General features: G+C 39.4%; 1 protein-coding gene across 6 annotated transcripts in view; it reads left to right on the top strand.

Annotated features, from left to right (window-relative positions):
• The first annotated feature begins 2,010 nt into the window (after positions 1-2,010).
• Positions 2,011-22,989, top strand: part of CNOT4 (CCR4-NOT transcription complex subunit 4) — a 150,957-nt gene continuing 129,978 nt past the window's right edge. For 5 of the 6 annotated variants that reach the window (XM_069588452.1, XM_069588450.1, XM_069588449.1 and 2 more), the window contains exon 1: positions 2,012-2,261. The gene's annotated coding sequence lies outside the window, so the exon portion shown is untranslated. Of the gene's footprint in view, positions 2,262-22,989 lie in introns of all 6 variants that reach the window. The other variant, XM_069588451.1, reaches the window with a different exon arrangement.

Here is a 22,989-nt window from a genome sequence, read left to right as displayed (position 1 = left end):
CCACATCCCACCCTTCTAGTTCCTCACAGAGCACCAGACTGGGCTACCTGTGTTATTGAGCAACTTCTCACAACACTGCTTCTAATAATTATACAATTCTAACAGTGAGTGCTTTGGGACTGCATCTACAGTGGACACTGAGGACAGATTAGCATTGTCACCAGATGTGGCCGAATCACCATACTTGTGTCAGTTGGAGCTTTCACATTCCTGGAGATTTACAACAAATGATGATTTGATTATATTTTCTAGACTAGTTATATCTGAGCATTTACATACTGAACTACAAATCACTGTATTATAAATTACTTTTTTGTACTTTTTATATCATATATAGGACATTATTTTGATTTAAAACAAAATCACATATGTAAATGAAATTCATAAATTATCCCTGAATTTCATTTTAGGCTAATACAAGAGACACTGTGAAGACACTGTTCTTAAAATAAGGTGTGTAGGATAAGATGATGGATTAAATGATTAAGATCTTTTCTAGAAGTCTTAATGTGGTGGTTCTAATCTTTAATAAGGTTAAGGATTTTTTAAATTTTGGTCTTTGCATTACTTGGCTTATAATTCACCATATAATTGGTAATTAAAAAACAAACACACATTAAAAAAAAAACACATCTCCTATACTGAATGTTTTGACAGTTACCTAAAGGTGGTGAAGCCAAATGATTTTCCCAATTTTGCTTGCTAGATAATAATCTCATGATTCTACAATTTCAAATTTTCGGGAAATTGTGAGTTTATAACATATTTTAGGTATTCACCATATAATTGCGTCTAGGCTTGACAGTGAAGAAACTGAAACACAAATAACTAATGTATTTTTTAAAAATGAAAAAGCTGCTCACTACGGGATTAGGTTCACAGATTTAAAACTGCAACTTCTCCCTATTCCCCTTCTGGTTTTTTTCATCAGTTACAATGCACTATGCATTTTAATCATATGTTGCTTCCTCTCCCTTTTCTCTCACCCTAACACACACACTGGAATAGATACAGGAATTCCTAGAATAGAAACGGAGAATGCTATCTATTTTGCTCACCGTCGCCTCCCCATGTATAGAACAGTGCGGGGCACACAGGAGGAGCTCCATGAGTATCCGTTGTATGAATGGGTGAGGAATACACGCAATAAGCAAAAACGACTGCGTGGAGCGCCACTTCCACCAGAATTCTAGGATGACTGTGGGCGGGACCAGTAAATTGACTGATTTTTGAGACTGAGGATTCCTCAGCGCTCGTAGAAATTGCGAGTGCATTTTTATATTCGTTGGCATGTATTGATGTGTGAAGGGTTTGTGAACTCCGCGCGCAGAGCTGTGCAGGCTGGAAACCGAACTAACACTAATATGCAAAGTCCGCATAATGTTCTCAAATTGACCTCATCAGAAACACATTTTTGTAAGTGCGTGGGTCTGCCGTTCTCTTGTACTTCTGTACAGGACAATTTAGGATTACATCTGCAGTGGCGATTAATGATGAGGATGGGAAGAAGGGTGGTGGCTCCAAAAAGCGCAAACAGGGGAAACGAGATAACAGTCACTTTTCGAAAAACAAACGCTAATTCAGTATCTAATTCCCACCCTAGATCAAATCCCGCGCTCCTCCTACCCCCGAATCTGCCTCTACCCCGCCCTCTCTGATACCTATGGTGGGCGGAGCAGAGAAAAGACTTTCTCGGCTCCCCCCAAATTGGTTACGCCCGCCCCGAGTTTTGGTTTCCCATATTTGAGCAAACACTGAGGAAACGGAACCGCTAACGTAGGCCGCCGACCAAATGACAGCGGAGCAGCACACACGAGGGCCGAGAAGGAAGCAAAACACGAAAACAGGCAATAGTATAGCAGCCACGTGAGGCAGGCGATGCCACCCGCCCTCCGAGTGAGAACTTCAACTCCCGGCTTGCAGCTGGGCGGTTACCCTCCCAGAACTACAACTCCCAGGGTGCTGCGGGAGCGGCCACCCGCCACTCCTCCCGCCCCTCCCCCGCCCCTCCCGGCCGGATCGGCGTGCGCCTGCGCACGGGAGGCCGGAGGAGTCTTACCCTAATGTAAGATGGTGGCCCGTCTGGCTGTGGAACCCACCGAAAGCTGAGAGTCTGTCTCTCAGCCGTAAAGGTCGGACTCGCTGAAGCAATCAGACTCGGTTCTGAAGAGTTTTTTCCCCCGACACTCGTTCAGTGGTCTCTCGTGAGGACGCGGCAGCGCGTGGAGTCGGCAAAGGGAAAAGCGAGGCAAGGCAGGCGGGTGAGTCTATGCGGGGCTGGGCTTTAGGGGAAACCCAGGGCTGACCGGCTACGAGAGAGCGGAGGCTTCGCTGGGACTGTGCAGGCCGCACCCCCCTTTCTCCCCACCCCCCCACCCCCGCCTCATCTTCACCCTCCTCCTTCTCGATCTTCCTCCTCCTCCTCCTCCTCTTCCTCCCTCTCCCCTCTACGCCACAGCAGTTACCACCAGGAAAAGGGAGCGGGGCAGAAGGCAGCGCGGCGGCGAGCGCCGGCTGCTTCGAAAATCTCTTCAATTGGGCAGCTGAGGCGGCTGCTCGTCTTCAGCGCTTTCCTCTACATTTTTGTAGGAGCAGCAATCTTAAGTCTCAGGACTCCTTGTTTTCCCAGCCCCCTTGCCCCTCTCTGACGTCCTTTCCCAGTGGACCCCGTCTCCCAGGACCAAAGCCATCACTCCCACTCTGACCCATGCCGCTGCTGCTGCTCATTAATCCTACTGCTCGTTGCCCACTGGTCCTGCTGCTTGTTTTTTTTTTTTTGCTACCACTCTGGAGTTAGCCTTTGCCCCCCTCTGTTGCTTGCAGTCAGCCCCTGAGCCTGTCTTGCTACCCTGGAGCTTCTTCCGATTTGCTGTCTTTCCTTTAACCACGTCTGTCATTTTTAAAGCTGCCCCTTAACTATCTCGATTGTGCCGCTGCTCGTTCTAACCCACCTGTTTCACAGCTTTCTTGGGTATTGTCCTTTCCTTCCCTCTTTCCTAACTGATTCTTTCAGCATACTCTTCCAGAAAAAAAAAAAAAAAAAGAAAGGGACGCCCTGTGTTGGCCCCTGAAAAGTCAAGGAAGTTGGGAAGTGAATGAAGTGAGGTAGGATACTATTAAACATTTTGAGTGAAGATCGTTTATTCAGGCTACTCCGGAGAGGAGCGTCTTCGTTTTGCTCCCAGTGATCAATTTGTGGATTATTTGCTCTGTTGGGACGTGGTTTTGTTTTGGTTTGTTTTTCTTTTTTCATTTTGGACCGGTTTCTCCATGCTACCAAACGTTCTTCTGAATTGCATCTCCCCAGGACACTTAGTATGGGCTCTGATTATACCAACAAATGTTAGCCTAGGCGTTTAAAAATAAGATAAATCTGGCACACAGTCAAATTCATCTGTGAGCTTCAAGAGCAAATAAAAGTGGTATTTTGATTATATGCAGGTTATATGTGGATTACGGATTCCTTCCAAATTGGGAATTGATTATTGACTCAGTTTTATTGATGTTCAGCTTAATTGATGACATTTTATTTATAGTTTGAGTGGAAATTTCCTCTCTGGCTAATACCAGCTTGACTTAATATTTTTGGATTTGGTAAGTTCTTTCTTTTAACATTTCTAGAATGGTAGGTATCAGAATACATTATCTTCTTTTGAAAACCATTAGGTATATAAGCAAAAGAAAAATCGATTTTTTTTCTAGAACGAAATCCCTCATTTTTTTCATAGGAATGAAGGGGGCTGGGAAAAGAAATGACAAAGCTGTGCACATAAATGCATTTGGTAACACTCACTGTCATTATTGTTTACATTAAGAAACAGAAAGCTAGAAGCCAAGGGTGGCTTATGATGTCTGTTTTGGTGATAGCGAAATTAAAATGTCCTGAGTAATGGCATAAAGTGAAGAAGGAGCTTTTGCTATAATCAGACTACTGTGAAGTAAAGAATTACCAGAAAAATAGACAGGATTACATAGATCAGATACATACATTTCAAATTTAAACATGAATAAGACATTGTATTCGTAAGATATATATAAAAATGTTAAAAGTCATAGTAGCAATCTCATGCAGCAATATACCTCTTACTTGCAAAAGTAATAATACCTCTTGTAAATATAAATACATACAGCTGCCCTCTAAATCACTTTTGAAGATTACTGCATTAATTGTGATTTTTACAGATTTTATTTGTAGTACTTGAGGAATCTTATTTTTGACATTACATTCACTTGATTGTGGTAAATGGTCTGTTTCATCAAATGTAAACCAAGGTTAGGAAAAGATGTTTATAATGCTTCATTTTTCCTTTCAGCCACTTAAGCCACAATTTGGGGAAACTGAATTAATCCCTACACTTCTGAGATTTAGAAGCACTTCATGTAGCAAACCTTGTGTTGAGTTATAACCTGAGCTTTTTTTTTTTAAGTATTACTTTTAGTTTATATTAGTGGGAAAATATTTAATACAATTGATCTTCAACTGTAAGCAAAAAATACATTTCATTTTTCTTTGTAATACACTGGTGGAGAAGCTTTCTACTATGAAAAATCTGAATGGGTTTAGAAACCTTTGGCAGTCATGCTTTGCTGAATTGTAAGCAATGTATTCTAGGAGAGGACTGTCTGGCAGAAGAAGGTAAATGATTTTAATGTATCTTTTTTTTGTAAAGCTATTTTGCTTCAATAAAAAATGTTCTCAAGTAGTTTTCTCCACTCTATACTTTCTTTACCTGCAGTCATCAAATTCTTATTTTCAGCACTGTGAAGTCAAAATGAATTCACTTTGGGATCTTTAACACATCTGAAGAAGATAATCTAAAGTGCTTTGATATTTTGATAGGAAATAGCTGAGATTTCAAAATATTTTTGTATGGTTTATTGCAGCTTCATAATTTTATGGGGTTTTTTGCGGGGGAGAGGGAGGATAGTTTGGAATACTTTCTGCTGGGTTCAGTAGTTGAATTCTTCAATTGAATAGATTATTTCTAAAGGAGGGTTTTTGAATGTGAATTGCTTAAGGTTAACTTATTATAAAATTTGTTTATATAAAGTTCTGTAGACAAACCTTTTATGAGGGATAAGACTATAACCACATGGCAAAGTGCAGAAAAATTGTTTTGTAATGCCCTTCAACTTCAGTCTGAATGGAGCACTAGCGATAACTTGCAGTTTATTACTTTGTAAAAGAAAGAGAGCATTGCTTAAGGATGAACATCTTGCATTAGGGGAGTTTTAAGATGATGTTTTATATATATATATTGTTAATGAAAAAATACCTTCTCAGTTTAAGCACTATGATTTTAGAAATCTTCCCTTTCTCTCCTTCACTACTCCTGTCTTAAGGTGAAGCCACACTATGGATTAAAACATTTTTTTTCTTTTTGGTGCCTGCAAATAGCACTTGACTGAATCCGTTTCAACTCAGTGTTGCTATTTTTATAGACCATTCAAGTGAAGTTAGAAAGTTTTAATTTGTGAAAACTTAAGCATTTGCTGAAAATTCAGTTAGTTTTTTGTCATTAGATATACTACTGTCTTGACTTTTTGTGAAGGAAGTTATATTCATCTCAGCTGGTTCTAAAGAAAAATAGTAGGGAAATAGGTTATAGAGATTTTTGGTGCTCTAGAAATAGTATAACTGGAATGTACTACATACTTTTCTCCACGGATTTCTTAATCTAAGTGGAACTTGTAAATGGTTTTCATCCCACTGGAGTAGCATGTATTGGATAAAATTTGTTAACACATTTTGAGATTAAAAAACATCTGTGTTTAACTCAGATATTAGGAAAAATTTGCAAATGGCCCATTCTTTGTGGTAATACCCATGATATTTTAAAAAGTAATGTTTTTTTCTCAAAAGTCGAGAGTATACAAATGATAAAGATGGGCATTATTTACTCACTTAGAGATGTGATGAAAGAATATAAGTGGGACCTTTAATCCTATATTTAGTGGTTTTCTGAAAATGTTTTTGATATTTATGTGGTCTTCTTTATTAGAAAAGATTATGTGGTAAATGTCAACTTTTTCATGTGTAATATTAATCCAATAGTTTTGTCTCATTTCTTTTTCACAGCATGATTCTTGTATTTTTTAATGAGAAAGTAGTTTATAGAAGAGAAAATTTCAACACTCTTTTGGCCCCTTAGATTAGCTTTCCTATCTAGCAGTTTTTCTTTTACTGGAAGAGGGAAATTACATGCTACTGAAAAGAAGATCATTACCTTTACTTGCTAGGAAAATGAAACTTTAAAGATAGGGCAAGTACAAGGCAATTTGAATATGTTTATTTTTCTTCTAAGAAGTTTATTTGTCATTGTGGTTTCATTCTTTCTAAACTCTTAATATAAGAAAGTTGTCTTGTTTTAAACTTTAACTGTATTGGGTGATGGACAGATGATGTATTCCTATTAGGATAAAGCTTGCTATTTATTTGTTGTTCAGTTGCTCAGTCATGTCCGACTCTGCGACCCCATGGACTGCAGCACACCAGGCTTCCCTGTCCTTCACCATCTCCTGAAGTTTGCTTAAATTCATGTTCATTGAGTCAGTGACGCCATCCAACCATCTCATCCCCTGTCCCGCCCCTCTCCTCCTGCCCTCAATCTTTCCCAGCATCAGGGTATATGAGATATCTGTTTGCTGTCACTGGGTTTTTAGTTATGGTATCTAAAACCTACCCTCTTGAATATTTAGAGAAATTGTGGAGAAGGGGAAATCAAAATAATCAGATTAGTGTGTATATATGCCTAAAACTAGTTTGGGAGAAAAAAATGTCAAGTCAAAGAAGCAGTGTAATTAGAATAAAATGTCAGCATTTAAAGATAGTAGGTGTTTGTATTACTGCTTTTAAAAAGAGTTAGTTAATGATGATGTAGAGAAATGGCGGTTGAATTTTGATAAGTAGCTGTAGACTGAACTACCAAAGGGGTGGAGCATTCCTTAGTAGCAGCAAACAGATGCATTGTCATTAAGGCAAATATCTGAAATTTCTTAAACATAATTTTCAGTTCTCAGAATAAAGAGGAAGTGCTTATTTTTCTGATTATTTAATACTCTATTAAGTCAGTCTCTTAAGAGCAATAGTGTCTTCAGATTGTGAATTTCTTGAAGTAGCGTTGACAGATTTGGCTTATTGAACGTTGATTGTAGCAGCCTTTTTTTTTTGCGTTTTGTATTTTGCTTTTTTTTAAAAAAAACAGCTGATTTTCAGCTGTTGTTTGGGTGGGTCCTTTTGTGAATGCTGTAATTGAATGAGAATTTGAAATATAAACAGTATTGCTTTTGGTAGTAGATTTAATTTTTCTTTTGATGGTCATCCCTTCCATTTAGATTTTTTTTTAATTTTTAAATTAATTCTTAGTTGAGAATTAGAATCATACAAGTTCCTTGCCAAGCTAGATCTTTCCATAATTTTTTTCTTACTTTAAATAGGGGCCTGAGTATTTGTTGGGTAAAGAAAAGTGGTATTCTATGCCTTGGTTTTGTCATTTAAAATAAACTAAGGCAATGGCACCTCACTCCAGTACTCTTGCCTGGAAAATCCCATGGACGGAGGAGCCTGGTGGGCTGCAGTCCATGGGGTCACTAAGTCGGACATGACTGAGCAACTTCACTTTCACGCATTGGAGAAGGAAATGGCAACCCACTCCAGTGTTCTTGCCTGGAGAATCCCAGGGACGGGGGAGCCTGGTGGGCTCCCCCTATGGGGTCGCACAGAGTCAGACACGACTGAAGCGACTTAGCAGCAGCAGCAGCAGCAGCAGCAGCATAGACTTATTAGTGTTAAAAATAAAAAAAACTTATTGTCGAAAATTTTAAACAGAAGTAGACAGAAATCTCTGACACAGAAATGTCTGTGTCACTTCAAAGATCAACTCGTAATCAATCTGGGTTCACCTGGTGCCGTCACTTAGTTTACTCCTTGTCCCCCTACTCTTTGACCTGCATTATTTTGAAGCAAACCCTCATCTTCACAATTATTTCATATGAGCTAGAAATATTTTGACATAAAAATCTTTTATTTTTTTTTTAAGCAAGATTATTCAGTTTTTCAAATAGTCTTTAAGTATTTATTACATATGTGCTTCTTGGGAAACGGTTCAGCCTCTCCTAAGAGTTTATTATCTTGTTGGGTGTATTTCCATAATTATTAACTAGCGCTATCCAAAACAATACATCTAATGCTTTGATTCATAGGTCTGAGTCCACTATGTTAGTGTAGGGATATTTAGAAGTAGGGCTTCTTGAGAAGGTAAGATTTGAATAAAGAATATGTACTGTCTGTATAGGCAGAGCGTCTTCAGAAGGAGAACATTCCATACATTCCATGTGGAGCATGGAAGCAGGAGCAGACACGTTGATGGGGACCAGCATGATGTGAGAGAGAGAGGACTCCGATCTCAGTGGGATAAGGTGCTAATTTCTGAGAATGGTGTCAGAGAAATTAGTATACCAGAGTCGGGTGTATTCAGTGTCAGATTATGAGGTGTATTCAGTGTCAGGTTGAATCTGATCTGCTAAATAGTAAGGAGGCAGTAGGTTGGTTGGGGCAGGAGATGACATAGTGAAAGTACTCTCTAGAAAGATCCCTCCTTCAGTAGTGTGCAGTGTATTTTGGGGTGGACAGTTGAGTTGAGTGAGAAAAATTAATGAACAGACTACGGAGGTGAGGCACCATCTGAGAGATGTTGGTGTGACGTCTCATAGATTCTATCTTCTCTTCAGTCCTTTACATCCAGAAATGACAACAAGGTTTTGGAGAGTAGAGAACTGAAGGAATGTAGTCTCTTTGTCTTTGATAGTAAACTGCAGTTTGTTATCCAGGCCCAGCTTTTGGAAAGGATGTGATGCATGATTTCTCAAAATAACAATCTCAAAAAATTTCAGCAGAAAATAACCACCAGTGTTTTCAAATAATTTTAGTTATGTGTTCGCTGAGAAATAAGAGTTTAGAAAATAAAATCTTTATTACATGATGATGAGATGGAACATATTTCATCTGTAAAATAGGAATTGATGCCTCATCTGGTTAAATGTGTATAAGTTCAGGATTATTAGGAAATGTATGTTTGAACAGCTTGTAACCAGTATATATTATTGGGTGTCTTTAAAGTTTAATAGTGACCTGATGAAAGCAGAAGGAATGGCATAAAATTCTGATGAATAGAACACTAATATTGTCAACCCCAAGCTCCCGTAAGGATGAATAAGGATAGGTCAGCAGGCCAAAGAAGAATGTAGGGCCATTATTAAGTGAAAGTTTGTTCTTTGATTTATTTTGATTATACTTTGTTTGGCAGAGGTATTCTAAACAGATCTCGTTAAACAACAGGCTTATTTGGATTTTTTTTTTTAAGTTCTGAGCCCCTTGAAGTTATTCTTTTCTTTGTTTTGGTTTCTTTACTCTTCATTAAACCAACTTTCTTCATCTATTGTGTATTTCTTGATAGCATGCTTGCTTTGTTTTGTGAAGGAAAATTTCATTTTGTATCTTAAAGCAATGGGGAAAAAGTAGGTTTCTTGTTTTGGCTTTGTAAATAGTAGATGAGTAATACTGTGTTTTCATTTCTTCTCTTTCGGATTCCCTCAATGTGTCACGTAGTCCCTTTTTACAACATTTAGCATGTAGACCTCAAGAATTATCACAATTGAGTCTGAAAATATGTCAAGCTTGGGGTGCTTACAGCTTCAAAATGACTTATCAATCATTTTCTTTCCTATTATTAATATAAAAGATTTACCACAATGCCATGAATATTTTGGGAAATTATAATAAGAATAAAGATAATAACGTAATATAGTATTTTGTTGGGAAATATGTGTTTTTCATTGACGTTCCTTCCATCCTGTACCTCCTTAATCCTGGTAATGTGACAGAGCTATTTCTGACATTTTTCCCCTTCTTTATTTAGCAGGTTATGTGTGCTGTCTAATATGGTCACTAGAATAGAAAGCTGTTGCTTTCTCCTTTGGTATATTTTAACAGAGCCTTTCATATTTTAATTTTGGATTTAAGATTGAATTGAGATCGCCTTTGCGCAGAAGAATCTTGAGGATTATGCTTCTTTCTCATTCCCAGTGTACGTGGAAAGGAAGTAAATTATCAAATATGCAGTATAGGAGAGCCTTAGTATTCGAGAATATTTTCAGTGGTAGCTGCCAATCTATTCTTTTCCTCCAGGAACTTTTAATTTAATGCCTTGAGTATGGAGCCACAATGAAGGGGTGGTAGTGAAATGAAAGTCACTCAGTTGTGTCCAACTCTTTGTGACCCATGGACTCTGCAGTCCATGGAATTCTCCAGGCCAGAGTGCTGGAGTGGGTCGTCGTTCCCTTCTTCTCCAGGGGATCTTTCGAACCCAGGTCTCCCGCACTGCAGGTAGATTCTTTACCAGTTGAGCCACCAGGGCAAGAAATACTCGAGTCGGTGGCCTGTCCCTTCTCCAGGTGATCTTCCCGACCCAGAAATCAAACTGGGGTCTCCTGCCTTGCAGGCGGATTCTTTCCCAGCTGAGTTACCAGGGAAGCCCCGAGGGCTTGATAGGGAGCGCAGCAAATGGTTCCATGCTCCTAAAGGCTCTCCCAGATTTTAACAACATGAATTAATGTCAAATTATTAGTATTTTGCATAGCTTTATTCGTATAAATCTTGGGAAAGGGCCCTTTTTGTGTGAGTGGCTTTGGGAGTGTCTTGAGTTGCTACGAGGGCAGGTGCATTGCAAACCTAGGAAAAGGGAAGATAGGCAGAAAATACAATGAAAGTCTTCAAATTCTAATAACGGCCACAGTGCATTTTTGCCTCAGGCATTGATGGTACTGGCTCCTTTGCTGCCTTTGGCTGCGTACTTTAGGTTTTTCTTTTCTAAGTTAGGCTACTAGTTGGGAAGGCTACAAACTTTAGCCTTTTCTAAGTCAGATTAGCTTCCTTCTCCAGGCTTCGGCATTTTAATCTCACCAGCTCAGAACCTGACAATTGTGTCTTTAATCTGCCAGGAAGAAGGGGGAAATGGGAAAGAGAAGAAAGTAATATGTATGATATTCCTCATCTGTTCATAAGTTGGCATAAGATTATTCTAAGATTATTTTATACAAAACCTCTTCCTTTCATTTTTAATTGTATGTAATCAGTTATAAAATAGCTTCATAAATTTCCTAAATGAATCCTTAGAAATCTTGTAAAATGTGCTTTAGCCACAGAGTTGGTGATAGGTTGTAGGGTATGGATATAAGTTAGGTGCTTAGTGTTACTTCTTTAGGAATGTCTTGTTTCTATTAAAATCTTTTCTGTTATACTAGACATAGTGTAGATGTGAGTTTTGCTTCTAGAAAATAAAGCTAGTAGTCTTTGTTTAAGGTAGTTACCTTCCCTGCACTGTATTCTAATCAGTTTGATCCTAATGAAAACAAGTATGACAATAAAATACTTTAATAGCCATGCTAATAAAGAACATTTGTTAGTCATATATCACCCTATCAGTTCAGTTCAGTCACTCAGTCATGTCCGACTCTTCACGACCCCATGAATTGCAGCACGCCAGGCCTCCCTGTCCATCACCAACTCCTGGAGTTCACTCAGACTCACATCCATCGAGTCCGTGATGCCATCCAGCCATCTCATCCTCTGTCGTCCCCCTTCTCCTCCTGCCCCCAATCCCTCCCAGCATCAGAGTCTTTTCCAGTGAGTCAACACTTCGCATGAGGTGGCCAAAGTACTGGAGTTTCAGCTTTAGCATCATTCCTTCCAAAGAAATCCCAGGGCTGATCTCCTTCAGAATGGACTGGTTGGATCTCCTTGTGGTCCAAGGGACTCTCAAGAGTCTTCTCCAACACCACAGTTCAAAAGCATCAATTCTTTGATGCTCAGCTTTCTTCACAGTCAACTCTTACATCCATACATGACCACAGGAAAAACCATAGCCTTGACTAGACGGACCTTTGTTGGCAAAGTAATGTCTCTGCTTTTCAATATGCTACCTAGGTTGGTCATAACTTTTCTTCCAGGAAGTAAGCGTCTTTTAATTTCATGGCTGCAATCACCATCTGCAGTGATTTTGGAGCCCCCCAAAATAAAATCTGACACCGTTTCCACTGTTTCCCCATCTGTTTGCCATCAAGTGATGTGACCAGATGCCATGATCTTAGTTTTCTGAATGTTGAGCTTTAAGCCACCTTTTTCACTCTCCTCTTTCACTTTCATCAAGAGGCTTTTTAGTTCCTCTTCACTTTCTGCCATCAGGGTGGTGTCATCTGCATATCTGAGGTTATTAATATTTCTCCCAGCAATCTTGATTCCAGCTTGTGCTTCTTCCAGCCCAGTGTTTCTCATGATGTACTCTGCATAGAAGTTAAATAAGCAGGGTGACAATATACAGCCTTGACATATTCCTTTTGTTATTTGGAACCAGTCTGTTGTTCCATGTCCAGTTCTAACTGTTGCTTCCTGCTTGCATATAGGTTTCTCAAGAGGCAGGTCAGGTGGTCACTGGTATGCCCATCTCTTTCAGAATTTTCCACAGTTTATTGTGATCCACACAGTCAAAGGCTTTGGCATAGTCAATAAAGCAGAAATAGATGTTTTTCTGGAACTCTCTTGCTTTTTCCATGATCCAGCAGATGTTGGCAATTTGATCTCTGGTTCCTCTGCCTTTTCTAAAACCGGCTTGAACATCTGGAAGTTTATGGTTCATGTATTGCTGAAGCCTGGCTTGGAGAATTTTGAGCATTACTTTACTAGCATGTGAGATGAGTGTAATTGTGCGGTAGTTTGAGCATTCTTTGGTATTGCCTTTCTTTGGAATTGGAATGAAAACTGACCTTTTCCAGTCCTGTGGCCACTGCTGAGTTCTTCAAATTTGCTGGCATATTGAGTGCAGCACTTTCGTAGCATCATCTTTCAGGATTTGAAATAGCTCCACTGGAATTGCATCACCTCCACTAGCTTTGTTCGTAGTGATGCTTTCTAAGTCCCACTTGATTTTACATTCCAGGATGTCTGGCTCTAGGTGAGCGATCACACCATCATGATTATCTGGGTCATGAAGATCTTTTTTGTATAGTTCTCCTGGGTATTCTTGTCACCTCTTAATATCTTCTGCTTCTGTTAGGTCCAGACCATTCCTGTCCTTTATCGAGCCCATCTTTGCATGAAATGTTCCCTTGTTATCTCTAATTTTCTTGAAGAGATCTCTAGTCTTTCCCATTCTGTTGTTTTCCTCTATTTCTTTGCATTGATCGCTGAGGAAGGCTTACTTATCTCTCCTTGCTATTCTTTGGAACTCTGCATTCAGTTGCTTACATCTTTCCTTTTCTCCTCTGCTTTTCAGTTCTCTTCTTTTCGCAGCTATTTGTAAGGCCTCCCCAGGCAGCCATTTTGCTTTTTTGCATTTCTTTTCCATGGGGATGGTCTTGATCCTTGTCTCCTGGGCAATGTCACGAACCTCCATCCATAGTTCATCAGACTGTGTCTATCAGATAGACTTTGTCTATCAGATCTAGTCCCTTAAATCTATTTCTCACTTCTAGTGTATAATCATAAGGGATTTGATTTAGGTCATACTTGAATAGTACCCTATATGTATATATAAATATATAAAAATATATTTTGTCATGCCTAGCAAATATTTTCAGCAGCTTTGGAGAACTTTGAATAACATAATGTGTTTGTGTTTACAGATTGTGCTGTTTATAATGTACTACTAAATTCTACAATCTTTAAAACTTGGCATTATATTAAAAGCAATATTGCTCTTAGAGTAAAGGAGTTAACTTAAATGATTTCTTTTTTTTAAATACAGATGAACATAGGTTTCATTGGCCTCTAGATTTCATTGCCAGCCCTTTGAATTCCTATTTTTATTTATTGCTTCTACTGCGAGTATTATGCAGTTTAGTATGGAACGAGGCTGCCTGAACGTGAATCTTGACTTTACCACATACTTCTTGTCAGACCTAGGGCAAGTTACTTTATCCTATCAGGGCCTTAGTTTCCTCATTTGTAGAATGCAGCCATTAAGACTGTTGTGTGGAATAAATGAGTTAATGTCTATAAAATGCATGGAATAGTGTTTGGCGTATAGTCTTGTCTTGTATGTGTGTTGAGTCGTGTCTGACTTTTTGTAGCCCCATTGGACTGTAGCCTGCTAGGCTCCTCTGTCCATGAGATTTCCCAGGCAAGAATACTGGAGTGGGTTGCTGTTTCCCAACCCAGGGATTAAACCTGTGTCTCTTGTGTCTCCTGCATTGGCAGCAGGATTCTTTACCACTAGCACCACCTGGGAAACCCTTGGCTTATAGTAAGCCCTGTAGAAGTGTTTGCTGTTTTTACACATTTGAAAGGATTTTTAAAAAAATCTGTTTCTGTAGACTTTTTATTCAGTATACTTTTTTGTGTCTAGGTAGTGGACGTACGTTTTCAATAATTTGACCAGCTAGAAATAAAAGTAAAGTGTTCTAGGGGGTAATCCAAGTACTGAACTACCTAGGATTCTTTTGAATCAAGGAATAATAGAAAATGAATCTGGATAGGTATAATAGAAAATAATTGTGAGTGTTTTAAATGAAGACAGAGAAATTTAGACGTGATTGGTAAGAGGCGTAATCATTGCAGTCACTTCAGATTCGTTTAAGTTGGGGAGAGATGTGTTTAAAATAGTGTTTCAGTTCAGTTCAGTCGCTCAGTCATGTCTGACTCTTTGTGACCCCATGGACTGCAGCATGCCAGGCCTCCTTGTCCATCACCAACTCCCGGAGCTTACTCAAACCCATGTCCATTGAGTCGGTGATGCCATCCAACCATCTCATCCTGTGTCGTCCCCTTCTCCTCCTGCCCTCAATCTTTCCCAGCGTCAGGGTCTTTTCCAATGAGTCGGCTCTTCACATCAGGTGCCCAGAGTATTGGAGCTTCTGCTTTAGTATCAGCCCTTCCAGTGAATATTCAGGATTGATTTCGTTTAGGATTGACTGGTTTGATCTCCTTGCTTTCCAAGGGACTCTCAAGAGTCTTCTCCAACACCACAGTTCAGAAGCATCAATTCTTTGGCATTTCTTTATGGTCCAACTCTCACATCCATACATGACTACTGGAAAAACCATAGTATTTAGGGGAAGATGGTTTTGAGTATATGTGGTAGCATAGATACTTGGTTTTATGTGAATAAGATATTATATGTCTATTCTGTTCATTGGTGTATCCAGAGTGACTCAAACAGTGCCTGGTAGATAATAAGATGCTTGACAAATATTTATTGGATGAATGAACCTTGAGGGGGACTGAGATAACAGACAAGTATAAAGGAAAGTAAGCTTTGGGGATCCCTACCTTTAAAGGGGTAGAAGTTAAAAAAAAAAAGGTATTATTAACGGAACAACTGGAAAAGTAAAAAGAAGGTGGAAAAGTATGTCTCAGAAAACAAAGGAAGAATTTCCTAGGGCGGAAGTCACAGGGATAGGAAGATCCAGGGTGATATCACTTTGACTTCAGGAGGAAAGAAGGAATTGACACAATTCAATGCAACATTGCAGGAGAATGAGGCTAGAGAAAGCTCCTTGGCTTGTGGTGCGATGGTCACTAATCACGTTAGAGCAATTTCATTAGACTGGGAATGTGAATCAGATTGGGGGGAGCTAAGGGAAATGGTAAATAGGGACTGTAGATAAAGACTGTTCAGTAGTAGGAAATGACTGTAAAAATGTCAGTAAAACATAATAGCAGCTTTCATAATTATTGAATATGTAATATGAGAGAATCTGTTTGTTAGAAATGAGAAAACTTGAGGCAGTCTTTGTGCTGAATGTTCTTAAATTTCACAGTATAGACTTATTACACATGCTGCTTCAGGGCTCTGCCTCTTGCTAAATAATTGTAATCTTGAGGAAAGTTGCTTAATCTTGTGTATCAGTTTTCTTCCTTGTAAATGATGGAGATCTAGTTCATAGATCTGTTATGTTCATAGATCTATGTTATTTCTTAGATCTGTTAATCTTTCCAAAATGCTTAGAAAATGCTTGGTATGTAGTAAATATTTGATAAATATTACCTGTTATTATCCACTGCTGAAGTGAGGGTAAAGAGTAGGATTGGACAATAGAAGAGAAGAAATAGGGAAAAAAAATGAATAAAATTGTTGCCAAGTAGTGGTAAGAACTGAACAGAAAAGCCTTAGTCAGAACCTTTGCTCTGACTGTCCCTCTGCCTGGAGAACAGTTTTCCAGTTACTGTATAGCTATCTCAACTCCCTCAGACCTTTGTTCACATAGTGTACTTTTCATTAGGCCTGCCCTATTTGTTTAGTTAGCATTCAAGCCTCTCTCCCCTAATATTTGCATTGTTTTACTTAAAAAAGGCGTGCTAAGTTACTACAGTTGTGTCCGACTCTGTGAACCTGTGAATTGTAGCCTGCCAGGCTCCTCTCTCCATGGGATTCTCTAAGCAAGGATACTGGAGCGGGCTGCCACGCCCTCCTCCAGGTGATGTCCCAACCCAGGATTGAACCCGTTTCTCTTGATATCTCTTGTACTGGTAGGCAGGTTCTTTACCACTAGCGCCACCTGGGAAGCCCTTAAAATACAGTACTTCAAACATACATAATCTACTTATTATATATACTGTTTGTTGTAGATCTCCATCTACTAGGATGCGGATGTTTGTTCCTTGATAGAGCCAGGTTTGGGAATAATATTTGGTACATAGTAGGTGCTCAGTATATGCTCGTTGAATAAGTAAAGTATTTCATCATTGAAGTGAGGTGGATGGGGAAAGCAGTTTAAGTGGTTCTGGAGATACAATTTTGGAGGAAAAGCCAATTTTCTGAGATTGATGAATACTATATGGAAGTTGATCTTCTCAGATAACTTCCTCTTCTCAAGTGGGTTTTCTGAGTCCATTTTGGTACTGGGTTTCCTGGAAATCACTTGGGAAACCCATTAAGCTGAGGAAGGAAAAATGTTAAGACACCTCTCTTTTCCTATAATAATTATATTTTACTTTTGATTAGCTGATAAAAGCTTAAATTTTTGTGTTTATTAGAATTTAGGAACTGTTCTAGACTCTTTATATTATTAATTTTAAAAAACTCTACAGCCTCACAGGTACATTGCAGTTTCCTTGTATGCCATCATTAGGGGAGAAGGAAAAGCCCTTTGCACTGAGACAAAGGGCAGTGCTTCCACAGACTGGTGTTCTGACAGCGAACTTCTGACACCTCATTTCCCCCTCTGGCAGTCACAGGCTTGACACCATTGCTCGCCTGAAGTCCAAATCTCATTATATCTTTTATCCCTTTTTATGTCAGTTACTACCATTCTCCCAAGTGACAGTTCATGTCTCACACTTGAATCCTGACAGAGTTCTGAATGTTTCTTAACCTTTTCAGTCCTTTCCATCATCAGCAAAATTTCTCGTTTTTTTTTTTTTTTTTCCCTAAACACTTCCTGCACTTCCTACTGTTCTGAAGACACTGGCATCCTTGTATGTATTGGCTATAATATTTTTCATTTCATTTTTATATGCTATCATCAAGGGTCAGTGGTGAGTTTCATGTACTGAGATTTAAGATTACATTTCCCATGATGACCTCTTCCACTGACTAGGAGTCAAAAAGGGAACCTGGTTTACATTGTCCAAAAACCCTTAGGCTTGCTGGCATTTCTTGCATTCTGAGCTAATCATCTTTTCTTGACTTTAGCTCATAGTATACTGTCATTCTTGCTAATAACAGTGTCCGTTTAAAAATTCTTGATAGTTGCAGTGTATATACCATTTGTGTTGTTTCTATTACTTTGACCTCTTGAGTTCTAAAATTCTTCTTTAATGATTTTGCTCTCCACCCTATCTCAGCCACTACTTCATGGTCGTGTCTTTTTTCTTTTTTTTTTTTTTCCGGCTGTGCTGCATGGCATGCGGGATCCCAGTTCCCTAGCTCAAGATTGAACCTCTGCCCCCTTTAATGGTAGTGAGGAATCCTAACCACTGGACCGTCAGGGAAGTCCCCATGGTCACATCTTACACCTTATTATTACCAATAAAGTGAGCCCTGCCTCCCATGATTTTCAAGTCATGCAACCCCTTTCTGACCACCATGTCTTTTCACTCCTTCCAGGCACTCCCCGACTCATCAGTCTTATTGTCATTAGGACCTCCAGTCCACAGATTTCTATTTTCTTTTGCATTGTTCCACCCCGCCCCCGACCTTGATTTTGTTTCTTCCCTTCTTACCTAGTGTACATTCACTACCTAGGTATCAATCATTATATTCATGAGTTGGTGAGAGATCATTCTAGTCTATCTTGCAGTTGGTCTATCTTATCTTAGCTAAACCTTGAAGGCATATTTAATGTAGACTTTGATTATAACGATGTTTATGGGTGGGGAAGTTGTCAGGGATGGCTCATGGCCTGCTTTTCACCTCACTCTCCCTCCTCTCCTCCGTCCTACACACAAAAGACCTGACAACCGATATGCCAGAGGAAATTGGGAAGAGAGGTTATGAGTTGGTCACTATTGCAGAAAGCTACTTTGAATGGAAGACTGGACCACTCTTTTAAATTAGAGATCCACTGGGACTTTGCTGGTGGCCCTGTGATTATAATTCCATGCTCCCAATGTGGAGGACACAGGTTTGATCCCTTGTCAGGGAACTAAATCCCACGTGCCACGCAGTGTGGCAAATAAAATAGCAATCTGTTGTTATTTCACTACTGCCTCTAACCTCCTTTAGCAAAACTTGCTTTCTCCCCAGCTCCTGCCAAACTCAGTGTCCTCCCTCTACCCCTGCCCTTTCTCTGTTTTTCCTTACTTCCACATGGGTGTATTGTATTTCTTAAGAAATTTGGCTCTATTTGAATTAGTATTTTATACTCTAAACTCTTCTTTCAGATATCTTGATAGTCCATTCTGCCATCTGTGATGTGAGTTGGTTTTACTTTTGTTAATAAAGTTTCCAACAGAATGATACTGAACATAACAGCAAAAGGGTAATTTACACAAATAGGGAAATCATGTGTAAAATTGTGGAGAAAATGAAAGATATGTTTTTTGGGTACGCTGAATGTACTTATCATAATGCTCATGATTTCTAGAAGAGTTACACTGCATTGCAACATGTAAAGACGCTTGGAGATTGGTTGAAAAAAGAACTTCATAGTTCATTCCTTCTATCTTTTCACTTCTGTTCTCTGAAGCCGATGTTCTTTAATCAGTTTTCTTTTGATTCCCTTTCAGAATGGTCTCTTATACTGGGATCAACAATCATATTACAAGTTGGGATATGTGTGTATGTTACTACTGATATCAGATCTTTTCATATTTTAGTACTTAGAACCATAGATTGGTACCAAGAGATTGGTCTGAAGAGATACATATATATCAGTTCAGTTCAGTCGCTCAGTCGTGTCTGACTCTTTGCGACCTCATGAATCGCAGCACGCCAGGCCTCCCTGTCCATCACCATCTCCCAGAGTTCACTCAAACTCACTTCCATCGAGTCCGTGAGGCCATCCAGCCATCTCATCCTCTGTCGTCCCCTTCTCCTCCTGCCCCCAATCCCTCCCAGCATCAGAGTCTTTTCCAGTGAGTCAACTCTTCGCATGAGGTGACCAAAGTACTGGAGCTTCAGATTTAGCATCATTCCTTCCAAAGAAATCCCAGGGTTGATCTCCTTCAGAATGGACTGGTTGGATCTCCTTACAGTCCAAGAGACTCTGAAGAGTCTTCTCCAACACCACAGTTCAAAAGCATCAATTCTTTGGCTCTCAGCCTTCTTCACAGTCCAACTCTAACATCCATACATGACCACTGGAAAAATCATAGCCTTGACTAGACGGACCTTAGTCGGCAAAGTAATGTCTCTGCTTTTGAATATACTATCTAGGTTGGTCATAACTTGTCTTCCAAGGAGTAAGCAAGCGCCTTTAATTTCATGGCTGCAGTCACCATCTGCAGTGATTTTGGAGCCCCCAAAATAAAATCTGACACTGTTTCTACTGTTTGCCCATCTATTTGCCATGAAGTGATGGGACCAGATGCCATGATCTTAGTTTTCTGAATGTTGAGCTTTAAGCCAACATTTTCACTCTCCTCTTTCACTTTCATCAAGAGGCTTTTTAGCTCCTCTTCACTTTCTGCCATAAAGGTGGTGTCATCTGCAGATCTGAGGTTATTGATATTTCTCCCAGCAATCTTGATTCCAGCTTGTGTTTTTTCCAGTTCAGCGTTTCTCATGATGTACTCTGCATATAAGTTAAATAAACAGGGTGACAATATACAGCCTTGACGTACTCCTTTTCCTATTTGGAACCAGTCTGTTGTTCCATGTCCAGTTCTAACTGTTGCTTCCTGACCTGCATACAGATTTCTCAAGAGGCAGGTCAGGTGGTCTGGTATTCCCATCTCTTTCAGAATTTTCCACAGTTTATTGTGATCCACACAGTCAAAGGCTTTGGCATAGTTAATAAAGCAGAAATAGATGTTTTTCTGGAACTCTCTTGCTTTTTCCATGATCCAGCAGATGTTGGCCATTTGATCTCTGGTTCCTCTGCCTTTTCTAAAACCAGTTTGAACATCAGGGAGTTCACGGTTCACGTATTGCTGAAGCCTGGCTTGGAGAATTTTGAGGATTATTTTACTAGCATGTGAGATGAGTGCAATTGTGCGGTAGTTTGAGCATTGTTTGGCATTGCCTTTCTTTGGGATTGGAATGAAAACTGACCTTTTCCAGTCTTGTGGCCACTGCTGAGTTTTCCAAATTGGCTGGCATATTGAGTGCAGCACTTTCACAGCATCATCTTTCAGGATTTGAAAGAGCTCAACTGGAATGCCATCACCTCCACTAGCTTTGTTCCTAGTGATGCTTTCTAAGGCCCACTTGACTTCACATTCCAAGATGTCTAGCTCTAGATTAGTGATCACATCATCATGATTATCTGGGTTGTGAAGATCTTTTTTGTACAGTTCTTCCGTGTATTCTGCCACCTCTTCTTAATATCTTCTGCTTTTGTTAGGTCCAGACCATTCCTGTCCTTTATTGAGCCGATCTTTGCATGAAATGTTCCCTTGGTATCCCTAATTTTCTTGAAGATATCTCTAGTCTTTCCCCTTCTGTTGCTTTCCTCTATTTCTTTGCATTGATCGCTGAAGAAGGCTTTCTTATCTCCTTGCTATTCTTTGGAACTCTGCATTCAGATGCTTATATCTTTCCTTTTCTCCTTTGCTTTTTGCCTCTCTTCTTTTCACAGCTATTTATAAGGCGTCCCCCAACAGCCATTTTGCTTTTTTGCATTTCTTTCCCATGGGGATGGTCTTGATCCCTGTCTCCTGTACAGTGTCATGAACCTCATTCCATAGTTCATCAGGCACTCTATCTATCAGATCTAGGCCCTTAAATCTACTTCTCACTTCCACTGTATAATCATAAGGGATTTGATTTAGGTCATACCTGAATGGTCTAGCGGTTTTCCCTACTTTCTTCAATTTGAGTCTGAATTTGGTAATAAGGAGTTCATGATCTGAGCCACAGTCAGCTCCTGGTCTTGTTTTTGTTGACTGTGTAGAGCTTCTCCATCTTTGGCTGCAAAGAATATAATCAGTCTGATTTTGGTGTTGACCATCTGGTGATGTCCATGTGTAGAGTCTCCTCTTGTGTTGTGGAAGAGGATGTTTGCTATGACCAGTGCATTTTCTTAGCAAAACTCTATTAGTCTTTGCCCTGCTTCATTCCGCATTCCAAGGCCAAATTTGCCTGTTACTCCAGGTGTTTCGTGACTTCCTACTTTTGCATTCCAGTCCCCTATAATGAAAAGGACATCTTTTTTGGGTGTTAGTTCTAAAAGGTCTTGTAGGTCTTCCTAAAACCGTTCAACTTCAGTTTCTTCAGCATTACTGGTTGGGTCATGGTGGAGAGGTCTGACAGAATGTGGTCCACTGGAGGAGGGAATGGCAAGCCACTTCAGTATTCTTGCCTTGAGAACCCCATGAACAGTATGAAAAGGCAAAATGATAGGATACCAAAAGAGGAACTCCCCAGGTCATTAGGTGCCAATATGCTACTGGAGATCAGTGGAGAAATAAACTCCAGAAAGAATGAAGGGATGGAGCCAAAGCAAAAACAATACCCAGTTCTGGATGTGACTGGTGATAGAAGCAAGATCCCATGCTGTAAAGAGCAATATTGCATAGGAACCTGGAATGTCAGGTCCGCGAATCAAGGCAAATTGGAAGTGGTCAAACAAGAGATGGCAAGGGTGAACGTCGACATTCTAGGAATCAGCGAACTAAAATGGACTGGAATGGATGAATTTAACTCAGATGACCATTATGTCTACTACTGTGGGCAGGAATCCCTCAGAAGAAATGGAGTAGCCATCATGGTCAACAAAAGAGTCCGAAATGCAGTACTTGGATGCAATCTCAAAAACAACAATGATCTCTGTTCGTCTCCAAGGCAAACCATTCAATATCACAGTTATCCAAGTCTATGCCCCAACCAGTAATGCTGAAGATATATATATATATATATATATATATATATGCCTGTTTTCTCAAGCTGTTTTAGAGTTGTGTTGTTTACTGTGTTACCCATGAGCTATGTGTTGGCTTTTGAGCATTTGAGATGTGGCTAGTCTGAATTAAGTTGTGCGCTAAGTGTAAACTAATGATTACATGTTGAGTTGATAATATTTTGGATATATTAGGTTAGATAAATTGCCTATTTTTTTTCTCAGTGTGCCCAGTAGAAAATTTACAATTACATATGTGGTTTGCATTTTATTTCTCTTTGACATTGCTGTCTTGTCTTACTTTTTCTTTTGTTCTAACAGTTTCAATTATTTTAATCCATTATATATTCTCTAAAAATAATTTTGGTATTATGTAGTATAAAAGGATTTTTTTTCCCAAAGTTTAATATTTGTATGTTGTTACGCTTATTTGTATTCACTTTCTGAAAGCCTGAGTTGTCTTTTTCTTTTCCTTTTTTTTTTAACCTTTGGACT

The sequence above is a fragment of the Ovis canadensis genome, chromosome 4, assembly GCF_042477335.2.
Source record: "Ovis canadensis isolate MfBH-ARS-UI-01 breed Bighorn chromosome 4, ARS-UI_OviCan_v2, whole genome shotgun sequence".
Lineage (NCBI taxonomy): Eukaryota > Metazoa > Chordata > Mammalia > Artiodactyla > Bovidae > Ovis > Ovis canadensis.
This window is presented reverse-complemented; position numbering and strand designations above follow the sequence as displayed.